Genomic DNA, 21,310 nt, shown 5'->3' with positions numbered 1-21,310 from the left:
CCAAGGCACCAGTTTCCCAGGGCTAGCGCCTGCGGGCAAGAGTGGAGCTCCTCCGGTTCATATCTAGGCCGGGGAGCGGGTTACCGGTGGGAACCCATCGCAACCAAACAACAACACATAGGTGCAGGGAAGAGACCGTCACCGTCAACTGCAGGGGATATCAGCAGCGCAACCGTCTGAGGGACCCGTCCAACCAGCCGTTTGTTTACCGAGAACTGTGTCGTGTTTACTGGCTGAGTGAGTACCTCCGTGCCGTGCGGCACAGCGCTGCCCCTGCGCCCCTGCACCTCCACAGGCCCCCTACCCGCCTGCCCACCATCCCAACCCCATCACTGGGCCCCGGGATCACCAACCCCTACCCACGGAGGGGCAACACAACAACTGGCTGCTCCACACCATCACTCCCGGGATCCCCAGCCAGAGCAGCGGTGGTGTACACTCAATCACCACAACCGTGGGTGGCGTCACGGACAATAAACAATCCCCACACCCAAACCCCCTTTCACTCACGGGCGAGGAGCGCCGCTAGAGTCCCCGGGATCCGGCCCATCGCTCGAGCCACCGAGCAGCAGCAGGCCGCGGCAGCCGCGGCAGCCGGACCCAAGCAGTGGGAGAGCGCGGCGTCCCCTCCTCCGCCCGCGACAACTTGGCGTCACGAACAGGATCTTACCGCTCTGCCGTCTGGTAGAGGTGCGCCTTGTTACCGCCGGAGGTGTCCGGCCGGAAAATTTCAGAAGCTGCCATCTTTGGCGCGAAGAGTTCCCGCTCGAGCGTCTTCTCGAGTAGCAGAGGCGTGAAGGCCAAAACCCCGCCCCCGATAGAGGAGGGGCCGGAAAGAAGCTAAGGGGGACGGAAACAAGATGTCTGCGCCCGACGGAGCCGCGGGAGGAGCGGCGGTCACAACCGCAGGGGCACCCGTGGATGGGAATGGGCCTGCCCAGGTCCCGGCTGCGCTGGCGGGAGGTGCCGCGGCCCCCGCTCTCGCCCAGGTGATGCCGTTCTCCTTGCCCTATGCCTGGCTACCGCAGTATGACGGGAAACCTGATGCTTTACAGGTCTTCCGGAAAAAGCTTAATCCGCTTTTAGAATTGTACCGCCTAACTGATAAGCAATGTGTAGCGGTAGTGCTGGGCCAGCTAACCGGCGCGGCTGAGCAGGAAGCGGAGACCTGGGCCGAAGGGGACCGGTTCTCTGTAGCCACCATATTTGAGAAGCTACAGACTGCCTTTGAGACCCGTACCAAAGCTGAGCTGAGGATGCAGTTTTACCAGTGCCGGCAACGGCCTGTGGATAGCATTCGGGACTACGCTTTACGCCTGCAAACCGCTCTTCGCACCCTAAAGCGGGTAGATACCATCAATGAGGCGGACAGCAACAAGATGCTGGTAGAGCAATTCGTGCAGGGGATGAATTCCTCTGAGGATCGCAAGCAGCTCCGGCTGTGGGCCCTGGAACACCCTGATGTGGACTTTGCCGTGTTAAAGGAACGGGCCATTAAAGCACTGCAACCCCCAGCTTCGGAAATCTCGGAGCCAACCTCGTGGCCCATTGAGACAGCCCCCGTCGTGGTGGCCCCTGCTCCACCAGCCTCTTCAAGACCTGCAGCTTCCAGCAGCACAATGGAGGAACTAGCAGCCCAGGTCCGCCGCATGGACGGAGACCTCGCCAAGATTCTCGCTGCACTCCAACCTTTGACCAGATCCCAGCCTCCACCCAGGATACAGCTAGCCAACAGCCCTGAGGATGTTCCCTGGATGCAGTGGAGGAGTGCTAACAACTCACGGAACAGGCCTTTAACCTGCTACAAGTGCCGTAAGCCTGGGCATTACTTCCGACAGTACAAAAAGAAGAAAGAGAGACCTTCAACCATACATGATTACCGCACCAATATCATAATAAATCCAGGAAAATTCCATTTCATGATCATAAGGTGCAATTTAATTCACATATAACAATACAATTTACCAATAGATTTAAAGGGATGTCATTTGGACACACAAAGTGCAGAAGTGCCTGTAAAAAATCACACCCAGGGAGGCGTGCCTGAAAAGGCAGATCCAGGGGTTTAATAAACCATAACATGCATGGGGATTATTGTAATTGCAAGCATGCAGTATTCTGTAGTACAACCATTGTATACAATTACATTACATCAGGTTAGCTGAGCATAAGATAATAACCACTATTCAGCAATCACAGCTCATGATAAAACATGATAACAGAATGGAACATTATCCTTGCATATGAGAAAGTGCATACAGAACAAGCTATTATCTCCATGTATGGAAAGGTGCTGTCACAGCCTGAATCATAGCCATGGCAATTGGGAAACAATAAGCTCCCTTGTGAATATAAGAGGCTGGACCGGCAGATAGGATAACCTACCACAGTAACCCCAGGACCTGGTACAGACACACCACCCTGCACCTCGACGCGTTTCGCTGTCGCTTCGTCGGGAGGTGCAGGAGTGATGTGAGTGGCTGCTATATATATAGATATATAGCAGCCACTCACATCACTCCTGCACCTCCCGACGAAGCGACAGCGAAACGCGTCGAGGTGCAGGGTGGTGTGTCTGTACCAGGTCCTGGGGTTACTGTGGTAGGTTATCCTATCTGCCGGTCCAGCCTCTTATATTCACAAGGGAGCTTATTGTTTCCCAATTGCCATGGCTATGATTCAGGCTGTGACAGCACCTTTCCATACATGGAGATAATAGCTTGTTCTGTATGCACTTTCTCATATGCAAGGATAATGTTCCATTCTGTTATCATGTTTTATCATGAGCTGTGATTGCTGAATAGTGGTTATTATCTTATGCTCAGCTAACCTGATGTAATGTAATTGTATACAATGGTTGTACTACAGAATACTGCATGCTTGCAATTACAATAATCCCCATGCATGTTATGGTTTATTAAACCCCTGGATCTGCCTTTTCAGGCACGCCTCCCTGGGTGTGATTTTTTACAGGCACTTCTGCACTTTGTGTGTCCAAATGACATCCCTTTAAATCTATTGGTAAATTGTATTGTTATATGTGAATTAAATTGCACCTTATGATCATGAAATGGAATTTTCCTGGATTTATTATGATATTGGTGCGGTAATCATGTATGGTTGAAGGTCTCTCTTTCTTCTTTTTGTGCTCTCTTTTGGTGACCCTTCATATATATAGGTGTTTAATAATATGGACCCAATTATTCATTTCTTGTTGATTACTTCCGACAGTGCCTGTTAAACGAGCAACCCCTGGGGCCACGGGCCAATCCTCAGGAGTAGAACCCCGTGGCCCTCCAGACTGGCGGGACCGGTATATAGGTGCCCGTCCCATCATTCCCGTGGCTGTGGACGGCATCCCGGTGATGGCTCTCTTGGACACTGGATCACAGGTAACCACCATACCATACACCTTATACCAGCGGTATTGGGGGACAGACGAGCTGGCACCCCCAGATACTAGTATAACACTGATTGCCGCTGATGGACTCCCATTGACCCAAGTGGGGTATAAACAAGTGGCTATGACTGTGGGGCGAGCTGAACTGCAACACCAGGGTATGATTGTGATTATGAACGAACCCAGTGACCATAACCCGAAGATAGTGCTGGGAACCAATGTGATGGAGCACTGCATGGGTGATGTGTTGGCCCTACTGCAGCAGGTGGCCGCCACGGCGGCGGGAAGCCGGCAGAGAGCTGTGCAGCGTGAGATCCGAGCCCTGATGTACCGCCAACATGTGAACTCAACAGGAGGAGAGATTGGTGGAGTGAGAGTGATGGATGCTGCCCCATTGATTGTACCCCCTAGGAGTGAGATGATGATTTGGTGTAGAGCGGCGGTAGGGCCTCAGGGGCGTGACTACCCTGCCATGATAGAGCCCATGCCCTCTGAACACTGGCCCACCGTAATGGCCGCCCGAGGGGTGGTAGATGTAAAGAAGGGGAGAGTGCCTGTGAGGGTGCTGAATTGTGGGGAGGAAGAAGTCAGGCTTCCCCGGTATGCCACCATTGCCAAGCTGCTCACCCTGGACCCCCACACCATCCACGAAGCCAGTCCCTCAGTCTCTCCACCTACTGCCAGCACTCACCCGCCTCAAGGGGAGTTAAATGAATGGCACCAACAGCTACATGTGGGCACTGATGATACCCCTACACATCACAAAGAGGGGGTGTACAGGGTGGTGCGGGAGTATGAGCAAGTTTTCAGCAAACATCCCTTAGACTTTGGGCGGATTAAAGGGGTCCAACACCACATCCCCACCGGTGAGCACCCCCCTATCAAAGAGAGGTACAGGCCTATTCCCCCTGCGCATTATCAGTGCGCCAAAGATATGTTGAGGAACATGAAAGAGGCAGGGGTTATTCGGGACAGCTGTAGTCCCTGGGCTGCCCCGTTGGTGCTGGTCAAGAAGAAGGATGGTACCATGCGGATGTGTGTGGACTACCGGAAGATTAACCAGATAACGCATAAAGATGCTTATCCGCTGCCCCGTATTGAAGAGTCTTTGGCCGCACTGAGGACTGCAAATTACTTCTCTACCCTTGACCTTACCAGTGGATACTGGCAAGTGGCAGTGGCACCGGAGGACCGGGAGAAAACCGCCTTCACCACCCCGATGGGGCTCTGTGAATTCAATAGCATGCCGTTCGGGCTGTGCAATGCCCCAGGAACCTTCCAACGGCTGATGGAATGCTGTCTGGGACACCTAAACTTCGAGACCGTCCTATTGTACTTGGATGATGTGATTGTGTACTCCCAGACATATGAAGCCCATCTGGAGCACCTGGCCGAGGTGTTCGCGTCCCTTGCCAAATACGGGATGAAATTGAAGCCCTCTAAGGGTCACCTGCTGAAACCCAGAGTGCAGTACCTGGGGCACGTGGTAAGTGCAGAAGGTGTCGCCCCCGACCCTGAGAAGATCACTGCCATCCAAGGCTGGCCGAGACCAACCACAGTGAGGGAAGTAAGGCAGTTTCTGGGTCTGGTGGGGTACTACCGGCGCTTTATCAAAGGGTACACAAAGATGGCTGCCCCCATGCAAGATCTCCTCGTGGGACAGACCAAAGGTGGTAGACCCATCGGAGCCCCACTGGTGTGGGAAGAAAAGCATGAGGAAACCTTCTGCCAGCTGAAAGCGACCTTGACCGGAGAAGAGGTCCTAGCGTATCCTGACTATGGCTGCCCATTCATCCTCTTCACAGATGCCAGCAATGTGGGATTAGGAGCAGTCCTGTCCCAGGTCCAGGATGGGAAGGAGAAAGTGATTGCTTATGCTAGCCGGAAGCTTCGGCCAACTGAAAGGAACCCTGAGAACTACAGCTCCTTCAAGCTCGAGCTCCTGGCGTTGGTATGGGCTATCACAGAGCGGTTCCGCCACTACTTGGCTGCAGCAAAATTCACCGCTTTCACGGACAACAATCCGTTGACTCACCTGGACACGGCCAAGTTGGGCGCGTTGGAGCAGCGGTGGGTGGCCCGGCTAGTCAACTATGACTTCACCATCAAGTACCGAGCTGGTCGTGTCAACATTAATGCTGATGCACTCTCCCGAATGCCCCATTTGTCAGAAGAAGGGTGCGAGGATGACGACCTCGAGGAGATCGAGTTGCCTGCAATTCACCAGCCACCAACTGAGAAGGTACATGTACACCAACAACGGGTGGACCTGGACCCACGGCCCAGTCAAGAGTGGCAGGAAGCTCAAAACCAGGCGCCGGCTTTCCGCCTTGTCAAGACCCTGGTGGAACAAGGTGCCGTTGGGATGGACCCTGCCGCCCCAGCTGAAGCCCAGCGCTTGTGGAAGGAACGGAAACGGCTGTATCTACATCAAGGGAAGCTGTACCGTGAGCTGATCAACCTGAAGACTCATGAGAAAATCTGCCAGTTGGTTATTACCCAAGCTGATGTGGCTACTGTTTTGCGGGCATACCATGATGGTGCCGGACACTTCGGGTGGAAAAAGCTGGAGATGCTGTTGAGAGAGCGGTTCTACTGGAGTGGGATACGGGAGTCGGTAGAATTCTGGTGCCGAGAGTGTGGTCCTTGCACGCTGAGGAGGAAGGACGAGGCCAGCCAGAGGGCGCCCCTACACCCGATCATCACACATCAGCCGCTGGAACTGGTCGCCCTAGACCATGTCAAGCTCACCCCCAGCCGAAGTGGGTACGCCTACGCGTTGACCATCGTAGACCACTATTCAAGATTCATGGTGGTTGTCCCAGTCAAGGACCTAACTGGTCGAACTGCCGCTCGAGCGTTCCAGGCTTATTTCTACCGACCACATGGATATCCAGAAAAGGTGCTTACTGACCAAGGCCCGGCTTTTGAAGCGGAGGTGTTCCACGAGTTCTGCCAGTTGTACGGCTGTAAGAAGATCCGGACCACCCCTTACCATGCCCAGACCAAGGGCATGTGTGAGAAGATGAATCACTTGGTCCTGGGACTCCTCAAGACGTTACCGCTGGAAGAGCGGAATCTGTGGCCGGAAAAGCTACCCGACTTGGTAGGGGTAGTGCAAACCTGGATACGGAGGGGGTAAGTGCAAACCTGGATACTGGTAATGCAGCTGATGTGATTTATTTGGACTTTGCAAAGGCATTTGATACTGTACCACATAATAGCCTTATACTAAAGCTCCAGAAGCAAGGACTAGGGGACACAATATGCAACTGGGTAAGGAATTGGCTAAAAGATAGGAAACAAAGAGTAGTCATAAATGGAACATTCTCTAAATGGGCCATAGTCAGCAGTGGGGGCCGCAGGGATCTGTACTGGGAGCAGTGGGGGCCGCAGGGATCTGTACTGGGAGCAGTGGGGGCCGCAGGGATCTGTACTGGGAGCAGTGGGGGCCGCAGGGATCTGTACTGGGAGCAGTGGGGACCGCAGGGATCTGTACTGGGAGCAGTGGGGGCCACAGGGATCTGTGCTAGGACCAATTATTTTTAATCTCTTTATTAATGACCTTGTGGATGGGATTGATAGTACAGTGTCAGTCTTTGCCGATGACACCAAACTATGTAGGATATTAAAAACTGAACTTGATAGTATAATATTACAAAAAGATCTGGATAAGATGTCAGAATGGGCAGATACTTGGCAAATGAGATTTAATGTTGATAAATGTAAAGTAATGCACCTAGGACGGAGTAATCCTATAGCTGCGTATACATTAAATGGAAGTAAACTCAGGACTACAGAACAGGAGAAGGACTTGGGGATTCTCATTACAAATAAGCTGAGCAGCAGCATCAATGTCAAGCAGCAGCTGCTAAAGCAAACAAGATTTTAGGGTGTATAAAAAGAGAGATTAGATCCCGTGATCCCAACGTATTGTTACCCCTCTATAAATCACTTGTAAGGCCACATCTGGAATACGGGATCCAGTTTTGGGCTCCACATTTTAAAAAGGACATTCAGAAGTTAGAGTCAGTTCAAAGGCGGGCAACTAGACTATTACAAGGAATGGAGGCCGTCCCCGTATGATGAGAGGAATGGAGGCCGCCCGTATGATGAGGAATGGAGGCCGCCCGTATGATGAGGAATGGAGGCCGCCCGTATGATGAGAGGTTGAAAAAGTTAGATATGTTTAGCTTAGAAAAAAGACGTCTCAGAGGAGATCTCATTTATATGTATACAGTTAGGTCCAGAAATCTTTGGCCAGTGACACAATTTTGGCGAGTTGGGCTCTGCATGCCACCACATTGCATTTGAAATGAAACCTCTACAACAGAATTCAAGTGCAGATTGTAACGTTTAATTTGAAGGTTTGAACAAAAATATCTGATAGAAATTGTAGGAATTGTCACATTTCTTTACAAACACTCCACATTTTAGGAGGTCAAAAGTAATTGGAAAAATAAACCAAACCCAAACAAAATATTTTTATTTTCAATATTTTGTTGCGAATCCTTTGGAGGCAATCACTGCCTTAAGTCTGGAACCCATGGACATCACCAAACGCTGGGTTTCCTCCTTCTTAATGCTTTGCCAGGCCTTTACAGCCGCAGCCTTCAGGTCTTGCTTGTTTGTGGGTCTTTCCGTCTTAAGTCTGGATTTGAGCAAGTGAAATGCATGCTCAATTGGGTTAAGATCTGGTGATTGACTTGGCCATTGCAGAATGTTCCACTTTTTTGCACTCATGAACTCCTGGGTAGCTTTGGCTGTATGCTTGGGGTCATTGTCCATCTGTACTATGAAGCGCCGTCCGATCAACTTTGCGGCATTTGGCTGAATCTGGGCTGAAAGTGTATCCCGGTACTCTTCAGAATTCATCCGGCTACTCTTGTCTGCTGTTATGTCATCAATAAACACAAGTGACCTAGTGCCATTGAAAGCCATGCATGCCCATGCCATCACGTTGCCTCCACCATGTTTTACAGAGGATGTGGTGTGCCTTGGATCATGTGCCGTTCCCTTTCTTCTCCACACTTTTTTCTTCCCATCATTCTGGTACAGGTTGATCTTGGTCTCATCTGTCCATAGAATACTTTTCCAGAACTGAGCTGGCTTCATGAGGTGTTTTTCAGCAAATGTAACTCTGGCCTGTCTATTTTTGGAATTGATGAATGGTTTGCATCTAGATGTGAACCCTTTGTATTTACTTTCATGGAGTCTTCTCTTTACTGTTGACTTAGAGACAGATACACCTACTTCACTGAGAGTGTTCTGGACTTCAGTTGATGTTGTGAACGGGTTCTTCTTCACCAAAGAAAGTATGCGGCGATCATCCACCACTGTTGTCATCCGTGGACGCTCAGGCCTTTTTGAGTTCCCAAGCTCACCAGTCAATTCCTTTTTTCTCAGAATGTACCCGACTGTTGATTTTGCTACTCCAAGCATGTCTGCTATCTCTCTGATGAATTTTTTCTTTTTTTTCAGCCTCAGGATGTTCTGCTTCACCTCAATTGAGAGTTCCTTAGACCGCATGTTGTCTGGTCACAGCAACAGCTTCCAAATGCAAAACCACACACCTGTAATCAACCCCAGACCTTTTAACTACTTAATTGATTACAGGTTAATGAGGGAGACGCCTTCAGAGTTAATTGCAGCCCTTAGAGTCCCTTGTCCAATTACTTTTGGTCCCTTGAAAAAGAGGAGGCTATGCATTACAGAGCTATGATTCCTAAACCCTTTCTCCGATTTGGATGTGAAAACTCTCATATTGCAGCTGGGAGTGTGCACTTTCAGCCCATATTATATATAGAATTGTATTTCTGAACATGTTTTTGTAAACAGCTAAAATAACAAAACTTGTGTCCCTGTCCAAATATTTCTGGACCTAACTGTAAATACATGTGTGGTCAATATAAAGGACTGGCACATGACTTATTTCTTCCGAAGACAGTACTAGGGACCAGGGGGCACTCACTGCGAGTGGAAGAAAAGCGATTCCAACAGCTAAATAGGAAAGGGTTCTTTACAATTAGAGCAGTCAGACTGTGGACTACCCTACCACAAGAGGTAGTAATGAAAGATACTATAACAGCTTTCAAAAAAGGGCTGGATGATTTCCTCAGTACACAACATTGTTGGTTATAAATGACAGTGACCAAATGTAGAACTGGTGGAGGAAGGTTGAACTAGATGGACCTAGGTCTTTTTTCAACCTTAGTAACTATGTAACTATGATATGTACAACAATATCCCGTCCAGCTCAACAAAGTGCACCCCAGCATATCTGATGAAGGCCCACCCCGGCCGCCTGCCGGTGGACCTGGAAATGGGGTTGGAGGCCCCAGAAGCACTCCCTTCGACAGCTGAATGGGAAACTCGGCGGAGAGCACAATACCGGCAGATTCAAGAATATGTCGAGAAGAACTTAAGTCGGAGTCGGGAACTGCAGGAGCAGCGCTTTAATCAAAAGGCGTCTGCTGGCCATTTTCAGCCCGGAGATGTCGTACTGAAGCGGAAGAGGAGAACCCACAAGCTGAATGATCAATGGGAACAGAACCCGTACGTCATACAGCCCACAGGATGGGAAGATGGGAAGGCCTACCAAATCAGTCGTGACCAAGGAGGCACTTTGGCCACAGTTTCCCGGGACCATCTGAAAAGGTGCCCACCAGCCTTAAGAGCGGCGGCAGAAGTACCGGTTCCCCTACCAGCGGATAAGGCGAAAGAGGTGATCCACACTGCGATGGGAGACATCCCAGCAGACTGGCCTACACAGAACGGCGCGGTGATTCTCCCAGTGATACTGTTCCCACAACCCGTGGATGAAGAAGTGATAGAAGCGGTCAGCCGTGAGTCAGTACCAGTGCCCAGGGATGAACCTGTACCTAACTCCCCTATGCCTCCGCCTACCCTACACGATAGCAGGGAGGAGGAACTGATTGTTTCCTCTACCCCACCGCTTAGCCCTACTTACACCGGACCCCGGAGGTCCACCCGTCCCAACCTAGGTAGACCCCCACTTAGGTACAGGGAGACCGTCCTTTAAATGAATGGGGGGGGGGGGGGGAAGGTGTTTGTCTGAGTTTTGTTTGCAAGTTTGAAAAAGATGATGATAAGATGATAACCGAACAGTCACCTGATTCACCGTGATTTTATAAAACCGGCCGTTGCCGGCACCGTTGTCCCTGTGGGGACCGTTTAACAAGTTGCATGGAGAACTTTCTATGGACAAGCCCGTGAACTTGCAGGGCAACTACAAACGTTAAGTGGCATGTAAATAAGTTGTTTTACCGTTACCGTTTCCGCAGTTACCGCCTTCGAAGAGGCAGGTTGGAGGGAGGGCCCGCAGTAGAGCCGGCTGGGGCCCAGCCACCACAGGAACCGGTGGCTACCCTCTGGAGGGGAAGGACAGATCCCGCTCGGGTAACTTGTGCTGGACTGGGGTCAAGGGGTGCTGCCTGGGCTTTAGGGGCAGCATCAGGGCCAGGTTACTTGGGTGGGAGAGAGCGGAGACCATAACTGTAAACCGTTTGCAACGTTTAAGAATTGAACCTCCCGATGTGGGATGATGCCATAAGTTGTACATATGTTACCGTTTTTCATATTTTCACAGAAAACAAAAGGAAAATAAAACCGGTGTTGGACGGGCAGCCCGAGGACGGTCTGCATTTTGCTAAGGGGGAATGTGACGCCCTGGGCAAGCCAGGGGTCACAGGTCACAACACCACACGCACCCCACATTCCCTGCAGGTACACCTAAGTCAAACAGAAATCCTTGTTGCCTTCCTCCAGGAGCTGGTGTCCACACCAGGGGGTGGGCCAGGCGGTTGGCTCCACCCACCGAGGAGTTCACAGCTCTGGAGGCGGGAAAACCAGGCAGTTTAGCTTGAGAGTTGAAAGTAAAAGGAAGTGAAGTGAAGTGGTAAAGGAGGAAAGTAGGAGTAGTGACAGCAAGAAGCCTGAAGTTAGTCCGGGTGTGTGCCCCGGACTGAGACAGCAAGGTTGGCAGACGGCGGTGACCGTCTGCAGGCGAGACTGATTGGAGGTTGCCGAAAGGACCGTGGACGGGTGGTGACCCGGCAGTACCGGAGCGGTATACGAAGATTAGTCAGCACCAGGGCAGGGGCCTTTCGGATCCCGGCAAGGCTAGGAGTCGCCATAATTTGCCAAATCCGTCAGTGAAGGGGACGACTGTCTCCCAACAACCAAGTCCCGATTGAAGGCAACAGTCCAACCGTTAAGGGGAGACACCGCCACCGCCAAGGCACCGGTTTCCCAGGGCTAGCGCCAGCGGGCAAGAGTGGAGCTCCTCCGGTTCATATCTAGGCCGGGGAGCGGGTTACCGGTGGGAACCCATCGCAACCAAACAACAACACATAGGTGCAGGGAAGAGACCGTCACCGTCAACTGCAGGGGATATCAGCAGCGCAACCGTCTGAGGGACCCGTCCAACCAGCCGTTTGTTTACCGAGAACTGTGTCGTGTTTACTGGCTGAGTGAGTACCTCCATGCCGTACGGCACAGCGCTGCCCCTGCACCTCCACAGGCCCCCTACCCGCCTGCCCACCATCCCAACCCCATCACTGGGCCCCGGGATCACCAACCCCTACCCACGGGGAGGGGCAACACAACAACTGGCTGCTCCACACCATCACTCCCGGGATCCCCAGCCAGAGCAGCAGTGGTGTACACTCAATCACCACAACCGTGGGTGGCGTCACGGACAATAAACAATCCCCACACCCAAACCCCCTTTCACTCACGGGCGAGGAGTGCCGCTAGAGTCCCCGGGATCCGGCTCATCGCTCGAGCCACCGAGCAGCAGCAGGCCGCGGCAGCCGGACCCGAGCAGTGGGAGAGCGCGGCGTCCCCTCCTCCGCCCGCGACACACTTCACCTGAGGTGCAGTATTAATCTCGGATATGGAGGAGGTCGTCGCCGGTTAACCACTAACAACATACTCAACCAACACATAACACGGGAGCTCTTCCACTGGGACTGGGCTTGGGTAGGTGCTGGGGTGGCCATCATGAGGTATGGGACCTCTTGCCCACTAGTTCAGGAACCTGGGAGGTGGGGCACCAACAGGGGTAGTTAGGCGCCAACACACTCAGAAGTCAGTCAGCTCCGGGCGCAGCAAGTGCCAAGTCGCACTCAGGAGGAGACAAGCAAAGACACGGATGGTTCGCGGCCTGTGGTCTGGAGCTGGAAGCTCGACCTAGGTTCTTAGGAAAGAAGGAGAATCCCAGGGTTAGCAGGGAGTGCAGAAGGCACCCGTGACCAGTTCCATGGCCCAGGAGCTTGGGTGGAGGGAAACCGTTGAAAGGAGATGCACAGAAGGAAACACCAGCCTCGACCTCCGAAGTATCCGGGTTGGGCTGAAGCCCATCACAGCGCAACCCGGCACTCCAACAGCGGTGTGCTTTCACTGAGTAAAGAACTTAAACTGCTCTCTCTGTGTCGTCCTGTTACTGCCGGCGCTCTCAACATCGCACCCCTGCGCAATTAACGACTACTACTCCCAACATCCTCCCTGGGGCCAAGCTCTACTTGTGAAGAGCTGCAACACCCAAGCTGAGTTACCATCCGCCTCAGAAGAGAGAGACCCTCTGCAGCGGTGGCTCCCATTGTACCCGCACACCACAGGTGGCACCACGAATAACTACTCCCATCGTCCCCAATCCCCCAGCTTTATTGATACCGCCAGGGTCACGGACCCGGGCGAGGCCACCGCGGCGACCCAGGAGAAGAACCACGGCCCGGTGATGGATAACCCACAGACCGCGTGGATGTGTCAATGCCACCTGTGGTACTCGGCCAGAGATAGCCGACGCTGTGGGATGGGACCTCTGGGGCAGATTGTGACACAGCTTGGCTGGTATAGCTCTCCACAGGTAGACCTGAGCCCCAGGACAGATAGGGGTAGTAGTAGGCGATGGCAGGGGCACTGGCGAATAGCGGAGCCACACATGTATGCAGTCTCAAGGTTTTTACTCACTGTAACAGGTTCCAAGGTAACACGACTAGTCAGTGACCGCCTTTGGAGTGCTGGGTTTCACAGTGATGGGCTCCAGTCGATCCCGGGTATTCAGAGGTCAAGACTGGTGCACCCTTCTTATGTACCTTCCATGATCGTCTTCCTGCGCTGACTTCTCGCCTTCCTGTCCCGCGCCTGCGCACACAGTGCCCTGAGCCGGTGTCCACGGATCCTTCACAAGGGGAGCCTGTCGGTCTAGTCCCTTTGGCCCTATGTGGTCACCTTCCAGCGGATTTGTGTGCGGGTTTGGCTTTGGTACTAGATTCGCCCTCAGCCTCTGGTTTTAGTAGCGGAGTACGTTGGTTCTTCTCCTCTAGTCTAGGGACCAGTCCCTGTTCGGCGGTCAAGTCCCTCCACTCCAATACGTTGTATGTGGAAAGAGGCCATGGGAGTCTGGCGTACTCCCTGTGGTCTCTACGACCCCTTCTATCTTGTGCCTGGGAAGAGTTGCACCAGCTCCAGACCACAGGTCTTCACTCCTCCACTGCTCCTTCTCGACTCTCTGACACTAGTATCTCTTCACTAACTAGACTCCACCCCCAGGCCCTGTCGGATTAGGGGGAAGGAGGTGTCATCACCAGTGGTGGCTATACATAGTATTAATGGCACTGAGCCCTAACCCTGACCCGGTGGAGAGCTGCTAATTTAGAGTGTTGTGTGTTTTGTGTGCATACCGGTGGATGACCTCTTCTGTTCCCAGGATGGAGCACCACACCTCTGGCTGAGATGCAGTACCTCTGTGGCAACTGAAGTCTGAGGGGCGCTACATCTTTTAACAACTACAAGAGGGAATCCCTCGTTTGCGACTACCACCCTGAGCCCCCGCTTTACAGGAGGAGGATCTCATGAGATGTGGATGATTAATGGAGGGAGGGTTTGAGGAGTACAATCACATTACTAATTGACAACCTCTCGTCCACATTTCTAAAAGAACAGTTGTCACAATTAGAGACAATAATTACCGCTAATTACTATATTCTCATTATTATATTGTTCCTTCCATTCTGCAGGATTCATCCTAGACCAGTAATGACCATTCTATCTTTCGTTCCCAGTCTATGACCCCGGAGGTCTTCCCGAAATAGATGACATCTGAAATGTTGTTTATCCTGTGGGAGATTTCCCTGGACGCTCCACAAGTGGCGGCCGTAATTCCCAGTGCTCAGTGCTGGACTATAAATGCTCCAGGGCTGGGATCTCGGCACATCTGCCGGATAAAGCCTGGACGGAGGAGAGCGAGGAGCCCAGGTGAGCACCCACCACTGACACTGCGGACCCCAATAATGCCCTCGAGTGACCGCAGCCAACTCAGCCACTATATACTCACATATTAACACCCAGGGACACATTCATGTCTGCACACTTTGTATCTGATTTTTCAGGCTGGATTTTCTCTTTTTCCGTCTATTTGTTACTTCTTCGACTGTTGACTCCTCTGTCCCCATTGGGACTGTGGTTTTTGTAAGTTACAGACCTGCGGCCGATTCATTATATGACACTTTTTAAAAATTTGGGGGTAAACGTTCTCCATCCTGACCCCTCACACCCCCGGGGGGACTTCTGTTTGCCACACATTTCACATATTTTTGAGCGCATCTTAAAATGTAAAGATCGTTCCGGTTATGTTTTCTCACAATTAATCCACCTCTGCCTTATAGACGTTCATTGTCATAAATATGGCACAAAACCCCCCAACAAATATCACAACCTCAAGGATAAAAAGAAAAGTCACTTAAAAAAATGAAAATGGTGAATTGGAGCCAGGACCTCTGTATGATGGAGCGCGGTGACGACAGTGTCTGTATACAGGGGTGTAATACACAGGGATACACATAATAGAGCGCGGTGATGATAGTGTCTGTATACAGGGGTGTAATACACAGGGATACACGTAATGGAGCGCGGTGACGACAGTGTCTGTATACAGGGGTGTAATACACGGGGATACACATAATAGAGCGCGGTGACGACAGTGTCTGTATACAGGGGTGTAATACACAGGAATACACGTAATGGGGCGCGGTGACGACAGTGTCTGTATACAGGGGTGTAATACACAGGGATACACGTAATGGGGCGCGGTGATGACAGTGTCTGTATACAGGGGTGTAATACACGGGGATACACGTAATGGGGCGCGGTGATGACAGTGTCTGTATACAGGGGTGTAATACACAGGAATACACGTAATGAGCGCGGTGACGACAGTGTCTGTATACAGGGGTGTAATACACGGGGATACACGTAATGGAGCGCGGTGACGACAGTGTCTGTATACAGGGGTGTAATACACAGGAATACACGTAATGAGCGCGGTGACGACAGTGTCTGTATACAGGGGTGTAATACACGGGGATACACGTAATGGAGCGCGGTGACGACAGTGTCTGTATACAGGGGTGTAATACACGGGGATACACATATTAGAGCGCGGTGACGACAGTGTCTGTATACAGGGGTGTAATACACAGGGATACACGTAATGGGGCGCGGTGACGACAGTGTCTGTATACAGGGGTGTAATACACAGGGATACACGTAATGGGGCGCGGTGACGACAGTGTCTGTATACAGGGGTGTAATACACGGGGATATGTGGCGCCCCTGAGGCTTCCGTCGCCACAGGTCATTGCACCCCATCAGCGGTGTGATGCCCCATTCTGGGAGAGGAAGAGAGTGAACTCCGGTCCCCTGGTAAATCCACACTACACCCATTGCTGGGGACACACAGGACCAGGGAAAGTGGCAGGCAACCCTCCCATGCTGCATGCTGAGAGGGGCTGTAAGACCCATCCCTGCTCCCATAGGGTGGTAGCTTAGCAACTGGGGAGGTGGGAGGAGCCACCAGAGAGCAGATAGAGAAAGGAAGGTCAAGTTAGTTTCAGTTTACCTCAGGGAGTGAGAGAAGCAGCATGTAGTTGGAGGAGAAGAACGAGAGAAAGGAGGGAGGAGGAGGCCTGCTGGAGGCAGGCAAGGAAGAGAAAGAAAAGAAAGAAAGAAGGAAAGAAAGCTCCAAGTCAGCCAGGAGCAGAGGAACTGAAAGAGACGCTTCCTGGTGAAGACCCTGGGACCCAGAGGTCCAGGTGACACCACGTAGGAGACAGAAGGGGTCGCAGGGCCGCGGGTAGTCCTGACAGTTACTACGAGCAGGCCTAGGGGTACCAAGGACGCAGGGCCCTAGAACTGCCACGGGGGTGCAGGCTGCGGTGGCCTGGTCCACAGTGACATCGGTGGAGGGATCCAGCTGCGACAGGGGACGGTCCCTAGAGACTGGAGGAGTGCAAAGACAATCTCCAAACAGTAAAAACCGAGGCCCAGGGACGTTGTAGACTCCCAGGGCCAGAACCCAGAGCAGACCTTCAGAAAAGGGGTAATCAGCCGACAGGTGACCCCCCAGCCTGGAGGCTGTAGTGGAGGCCGAGCCAGGTCCATCTTAACTAAGGCAAGGCTAAGGAAGACAGCAGAGAAGGAGACACTAAGAGAGAGGGTACCGGATTTCACACTCTGAATCACCCAGAAGACGGAGGTCCCTGACAGAGGTTCCAGCAGTCCAAGGGTCCTTCTGCCCTGACGAGAACTGTGAGTAAAGAACTAGAACTGCACCTCTGAAGTTGCCTCAGTTATTTCATCTGCATAGACATTTACAAGCACCAACTGTGCCCCGGGCATTGCTCCACCTGTGGGGAGCAGTACCACCATAGCTGCCATCACATCATCCCGGTGGCCTCACACAGCAGCGGCGGCTTATTAGCCGCATACCACAGGTGGCGTCACGAACACAAACTTAAAGTCATCAGCCACATATTCTACTGACACCCACCAGGGCCACGGAGCCGGGCCCAGCCACCACTGACTACCACCGGACTAGTCCGGCCCGGCACCGGGTGTCCCATAGCCCTGGGGTGGGCGAGTCAGATACACGTAATGGAGCGCGGTGACGACAGTGTCTGTATACAGGGGTGTAATACACAGGGATACACATAATGGAGCGCGGTGATGACAGTGTCTGTATACAGGGGTGTAATACACGGGGGTATACAGGGGTGTAATACACGGGGATACACATGGAGGCTAGTAACCAGCAGGATATGACATAGGTGACCTCTATATAGTGGGGTAATGAGCGCGGTGACGACAGTGTCTGTATACAGGGGTGTAATACACAGGGATACACATGGAGGCTAGTAACCAGCAGGATATGACATAGGTGACCTCTATATAGTGGGGTAATGAGCGCGGTGATGACAGTGTCTGTATACAGGGGTGTAATACACAGGGATACACGTAATGGAGCGCGGTGACGACAGTGTCTGTATACAGGGGTGTAATACACGGGGATACACATAATAGAGCGCGGTGACGACAGTGTCTGTATACAGGGGTGTAATACACAGGAATACACGTAATGGGGCGCGGTGACGACAGTGTCTGTATACAGGGGTGTAATACACAGGGATACACGTAATGGGGCGCGGTGATGACAGTGTCTGTATACAGGGGTGTAATACACGGGGATACACGTAATGGGGCGCGGTGATGACAGTGTCTGTATACAGGGGTGTAATACACAGGAATACACGTAATGAGCGCGGTGACGACAGTGTCTGTATACAGGGGTGTAATACACGGGGATACACGTAATGGAGCGCGGTGACGACAGTGTCTGTATACAGGGGTGTAATACACAGGAATACACGTAATGAGCGCGGTGACGACAGTGTCTGTATACAGGGGTGTAATACACGGGGATACACGTAATGGAGCGCGGTGACGACAGTGTCTGTATACAGGGGTGTAATACACGGGGATACACATATTAGAGCGCGGTGACGACAGTGTCTGTATACAGGGGTGTAATACACAGGGATACACGTAATGGGGCGCGGTGACGACAGTGTCTGTATACAGGGGTGTAATACACAGGGATACACGTAATGGGGCGCGGTGACGACAGTGTCTGTATACAGGGGTGTAATACACGGGGATATGTGGCGCCCCTGAGGCTTCCGTCGCCACAGGTCATTGCACCCCATCAGCGGTGTGATGCCCCATTCTGGGAGAGGAAGAGAGTGAACTCCGGTCCCCTGGTAAATCCACACTACACCCATTGCTAGGGACACTCAGGACCAGGGAAAGTGGCAGGCAACCCTCCCATGCTGCATGCTGAGAGGGGCTGTAAGACCCATCCCTGCTCCCATAGGGTGGTAGCTTAGCAACTGGGGAGGTGGGAGGAGCCACCAGAGAGCAGATAGAGAAAGGAAGGTCAAGTTAGTTTCAGTTTACCTCAGGGAGTGAGAGAAGCAGCATGTAGTTGGAGGAGAAGAACGAGAGAAAGGAGGGAGGAGGAGGCCTGCTGGAGGCAGGCAAGGAAGAGAAAGAAAAGAAAGAAAGAAGGAAAGAAAGCTCCAAGTCAGCCAGGAGCAGAGGAACTGAAAGAGACGCTTCCTGGTGAAGACCCTGGGACCCAGAGGTCCAGGTGACACCACGTAGGAGACAGAAGGGGTCGCAGGGCCGCGGGTAGTCCTGACAGTTACTACGAGCAGGCCTAGGGGTACCAAGGACGCAGGGCCCTAGAACTGCCACGGGGGTGCAGGCTGCGGTGGCCTGGTCCACAGTGACATCGGTGGAGGGATCCAGCTGCGACAGGGGACGGTCCCTAGAGACTGGAGGAGTGCAAAGACAATCTCCAAACAGTAAAAACCGAGGCCCAGGGACGTTGTAAGCTCCCAGGGCCAGAACCCAGAGCAGACCTTCAGAAAAGGGGTAATCAGCCGACAGGTGACCCCCCAGCCTGGAGGCTGTAGTGGAGGCCGAGCCAGGTCCATCTTAACTAAGGCAAGGCTAAGGAAGACAGCAGAGAAGGAGACACTAAGAGAGAGGGTACCGGATTTCACACTCTGAATCACCCAGAAGACGGAGGTCCCTGACAGAGGTTCCAGCAGTCCAAGGGTCCTTCTGCCCTGACGAGAACTGTGAGTAAAGAACTAGAACTGCACCTCTGAAGTTGCCTCAGTTATTTCATCTGCATAGACATTTACAAGCACCAACTGTGCCCCGGGCATTGCTCCACCTGTGGGGAGCAGTACCACCATAGCTGCCATCACATCATCCCGGTGGCCTCACACAGCAGCGGCGGCTTATTAGCCGCATACCACAGGTGGCGTCACGAACACAAACTTAAAGTCATCAGCCACATATTCTACTGACACCCACCAGGGCCACGGAGCCGGGCCCAGCCACCACTGACTACCACCGGACTAGTCCGGCCCGGCACCGGGTGTCCCATAGCCCTGGGGTGGGCGAGTCAGATACACGTAATGGAGCGCGGTGACGACAGTGTCTGTATACAGGGGTGTAATACACAGGGATACACATAATGGAGCGCGGTGATGACAGTGTCTGTATACAGGGGTGTAATACACGGGGGTATACAGGGGTGTAATACACGGGGATACACATGGAGGCTAGTAACCAGCAGGATATGACATAGGTGACCTCTATATAGTGGGGTAATGAGCGCGGTGACGACAGTGTCTGTATACAGGGGTGTAATACACAGGGATACACATGGAGGCTAGTAACCAGCAGGATATGACATAGGTGACCTCTATATAGTGGGGTAATGAGCGCGGTGATGACAGTGTCTGTATACAGGGGTGTAATACACAGGGATACACGTAATGGGGCGCGGTGATGATAGTGTCTGTATACAGGGGTGTAATACACAGGGATACACGTAATGGAGCGCGGTGACGACAGTGTCTGTATACAGGGGTGTAATACACAGGGATACACATAATGGAGCGCGGTGATGACAGTGTCTGTATACAGGGGTGTAATACACGGGGATACACATAATGGAGCGCGGTGATGACAGTGTCTGTATACAGGGGTGTAATACACGGGGGTATACAGGGGTGTAATACACGGGGATACACATGGAGGCTAGTAACCAGCAGGATATGACATAGGTGACCTCTATATAGTGGGGTAATGAGCGCGGGGATGACAGTGTCTGTATACAGGGGTGTAATACACAGGGATACACATGGAGGCTAGTAACCAGCAGGATATGACATAGGTGACCTCTATATAGTGGGGTAATGAGCGCGGGGATGACAGTGTCTGTATACAGGGGTGTAATACACGGGGATACACATGGAGGCTAGTAACCAGCAGGATATGACATAGGTGACCTCTATATAGTGGGGTAATGAGCGCGGTGATGACGGTGTCTGTATACAGGGGTGTAATACACAGGGATACACATGGAGGCTAGTAACAAGCAGGATATGACATAGGTGACCTCTATATAGTGGGGTAATGAGCGCGGTGACGACAGTGTCTGTATACAGGGGTGTAATACACGGGGATACACATGGAGGCTAGTAACCAGCAGGATATGACATAGGTGACCTCTATATAGTGGGGTAATGAGCGCGGTGATGATAGTGTCTGTATACAGGGGTGTAATACACAGGGATACACATGGAGGCTAGTAACCAGCAGGATATGACATAGGTGACCTCTATATAGTGGGGTAATGAGCGCGGTGATGATAGTGTCTGTATACAGGGGTGTAATACACAGGGATACACATGGAGGCTAGTAACCAGCAGGATATGACATAGGTGACCTCTATATAGTGGGGTAATGAGCGCGGGGATGACAGTGTCTGTATACAGGGGTGTAATACACAGGGATACACATGGAGGCTAGTAACCAGCAAGATATGACATAGGTGACCTCTATATAGTGGGGTAATGAGCGCGGGGATGACAGTGTCTGTATACTGGGGTGTAATACACAGGGATACACATGGAGGCTAGTAACCAGCAGGATATGACATAGGTGACCTTTATATAGTGGGGTAATGAG

At 52.1% G+C, this 21,310-nt stretch overlaps 1 protein-coding gene across 1 annotated transcript in view; it reads left to right on the top strand.

Annotated features, from left to right (window-relative positions):
* The first annotated feature begins 14,571 nt into the window (after window positions 1-14,571).
* Window positions 14,572-21,310, top strand: part of LOC142290775 (olfactory receptor 51E1-like) — a 45,944-nt gene continuing 39,205 nt past the window's right edge. Inside the window, exon 1 of the mRNA XM_075334772.1 lies at window positions 14,572-14,680. The gene's annotated coding sequence lies outside the window, so the exon portion shown is untranslated. The remainder of the gene's footprint in view (window positions 14,681-21,310) is intronic.

This window comes from Anomaloglossus baeobatrachus, chromosome 2 (genome assembly GCF_048569485.1).
Source record: "Anomaloglossus baeobatrachus isolate aAnoBae1 chromosome 2, aAnoBae1.hap1, whole genome shotgun sequence".
Classification (NCBI taxonomy): domain Eukaryota; kingdom Metazoa; phylum Chordata; class Amphibia; order Anura; family Aromobatidae; genus Anomaloglossus; species Anomaloglossus baeobatrachus.
This window is presented reverse-complemented; position numbering and strand designations above follow the sequence as displayed.